This window comes from Scylla paramamosain, chromosome 21 (genome assembly GCF_035594125.1).
Source record: "Scylla paramamosain isolate STU-SP2022 chromosome 21, ASM3559412v1, whole genome shotgun sequence".
Classification (NCBI taxonomy): domain Eukaryota; kingdom Metazoa; phylum Arthropoda; class Malacostraca; order Decapoda; family Portunidae; genus Scylla; species Scylla paramamosain.
The window spans coordinates 15,239,978-15,243,222 of NC_087171.1; positions in this window are offsets into that span (position 1 = coordinate 15,239,978).

The following is a 3,245-nucleotide window of genomic DNA, read 5'->3' on the forward strand; positions in this document are numbered from 1 at the left end:
TAATTCTTGACGCTTGATTTACTTCAACACCCAGCGATGCACAGGAGGGAGGTACCCCACCAGCCTCGGGCTTCTGTCACTCTGATATCTGCGCATCCTCAAGCCTACCTACTCAACGACCTCTCCACCTGCCTCCCCGAATCCCCCCCCGACTCTCTCTCTCTCTCTCTCTCTCTCTCTCTCTCTCTCTCTCTCTCTCTCGCCACAGACCACCAGGCCTTCGCGTAACCACGCCTCCTTCTTCCTCCTTTTCACAGCTCGGGGTCACACGCCAACGGTGTTTTTTGCTGAGGAGTTAAGATTCTTTCATTTGTACCGGGATTAGAATACTAAGGTCCCGCCACCATCGCTGTTACGTAATGCATGTGCGTGGTAGAAAATGGGGGAGGAAAAACATAGATTACCGCATTTTGATGGATAAGTTAATCTTTTTTTTTTGGGGGGGGGGGCACCGATTAAGATGTGGCGTGGACATGTCGTTTCTACTAACAAGAGACGGACCAGGAGAAAATAAAAACTTGTACCACTCACGGTCATAACAGTCTTACCATCCCATCACGTCATTACAACCTTGTCACCACATCATCACCATTCCATGACATCACCATCACCGCATCAGCTAACACCACTATCACCAATCCCCAATTCCCTATCAGCCTACACCACGATTCCCAGGTAAATCCTCATCCTGGCGGTCCTCAGCCTTAACGAAAAGAGAGCGAGACTGTGGTGCAAACAGTGTGTGAGCAAACACCGCTAAGGCACGGAAGCTTAAGACTCAGAAGCCTCCTTGTGTGTGTGTGTGTGTGTGTGTGTGTGTACAGCAGCTCACGGTTCTTCCCTGTTATCTGGTCCAGTCATACAAGGGTGTAGGAACGCACACACACACACACGCACACACACACACACACACACACACACACACCAGCACCTTCAAGTTATTTGCCTCCTACCAGCAAGGGCACGAACACTGCCTTGTATTCTCACACGCTTTGCTCTCTCATCAGGACTATTTACAGAAGCCACAGAGATAATCAGGTCAACTTATTTCACATTTTTTTTTTTTTTTCTCACTGGTGATGGTGAGTCTTTGTTAAAATATCAACAGAATCAATGGAAATTTCTTGAAAAACTCTTCTACTAGAATCTCTCAAAAAAAAAAAATGATAATAATAATAATAATAATCGAGGTGAGAGGCTGGAACGTGTAAGGATACGGAACATTATGTACAAGCACTAGTACTCAGTATATACGTAACGAGTCATTCGTTCCTTGTTATTTGACGCGAGTTATGTAAAGTTTGTCGGAGGTTCGCAGGTACACAAACAGGTAGCCAGTGACCGTCAGAAAACAAGCCTCCAAGGGATATAGGTAAATTTACAAGACGTGTAAAAATAAAAAAGTGAAGGGACACCGTTTTGCCCCCCTCCCACACACACACACATCTAAAACTGTCCCTGTAGACGGAAGAAAACTTAACAGGCCAAGAAAATTAGGTTTAGAGTGAAAAGATGTTATCGAATAGGTCTGTAAAAACTGCACACACACACACACACACACACACACGCCATGACGTCAGGACCCTCTTGTGTTCACCGCCACGCATGAGTCAGCGAATTGTTAAGTATTATTTAACACAAAGGTCACGTGGACAATACAGCTGGACACTATTTACATCCACCCTTTGGCACTGCAGCGGACGTGGCCAGTGAGGGACGACTTACGAGGCTCTGAACCAAACATCGAGGGAGAAATGTGCGTCAGTACCTTTATGGATGATGAATAAAGACAACAAGAATATCTGTCTCTATACTTTGTGATCTTGCTAGTGATTCCAACCCGTGACTTGCAGGTTGGCCGAGTAAAGAGCAGTCAGTCAGCATCTCTCGCCTCTCCATTGATCACGGAACCACGTGGTGAGGTATGAACACAAGGGCTCGAGGTTATGCATGTGCCGCGTGCCCTTGGTGGAGGGGAAAAAAAGGTTTCCTAGTCTCCGGCCACTCCTCCACGGTCCGTCAGTGGATAGGGAAGTGACTTGGAGTAACCATTTTCCAGAGGCCATACGCGGTGACAGCTTGCCTCATTAGCGCCCCGAACGCCCACTGGAACCATTTTCAAAGGCCACAGGTGCAATTAGTCGGGTTTTCATGATTTTTTTGTCCATAAGTAGTGGAGAATTCTCGTTGATCTATCTCTAGAATCCCCCCCTCCCCCAAAAAAAGTTAATAAATAAAAAAAGAAAACTAAATAACTTCGACTAGAGCCTGTAGCCGAGGTAAGACACGCAGAAGGTTTGAAGACAGCAACAGTCATGTGTGTTATTCCTCCTCCTCCTCCTCCTTCTCCTCCTCCTCCTCCTCCTACTACTACTACTACTACTACTGCTACAATGACGATGACGAAATCCCATATTATTATTACAAATGGACCTGCTGGTGGTTTTACTAATATAGATATTAACACCAATTATGGAGACAGAAGTAATGATAGTTTTCCCTCTGGCATGTACAAGATTTCACACACACACACACACACACACATACACACACACACACAGGACAAAACAACAAGGAAAAAAAAGACAGACAGATCCCCTTGCCCTTTACCTTCACAATATAAAGGGTATAGACTTATAACCCTCCACCTTTACCACTTTTCCTTCCCTACTACAACACAGTGGGAAGATATTTTGTTTACTATCAGAATTACGAATATCCGTGTCACTACAATAAAATGGAAAATTATGTAACACTTTTTTTTTTGTGCAGAGCCAATGATAAAAAAAAATAAAAGTGAATGCATGTTATGTCACACAGAAACATTAAATAACATACAGTCGTGAAAGAAAAACACATGTACATAACTGTACCTGACAGGGACACTTTATTATATACTTACATGTTATTATATACGTAGGTACTGCACAGTCATGCACTTCTTTCTTGCATGCAACCCTACAACCACACACACACACACACACACACACACACACAATAGGAAGACATTCAACCTGAAGGGACACTGGAGGTCAAAGTTTATGTTCCCATAATAGAACATCACCGACAAAAAATCTTAATAGCCGCGTAACGTAACATAATGTGACACCAGTGTGAAGTCGGTGACGGCCAAGGTGTCGTGATGAGGCTCCGCCGCAGAGTCTCGGGGTGCTGGAACGAGCATTGCGACAGCTGGCATCCACAAGGCTGGTGGGCGCTCACTGCAACAAACTGTGGGCAACCTC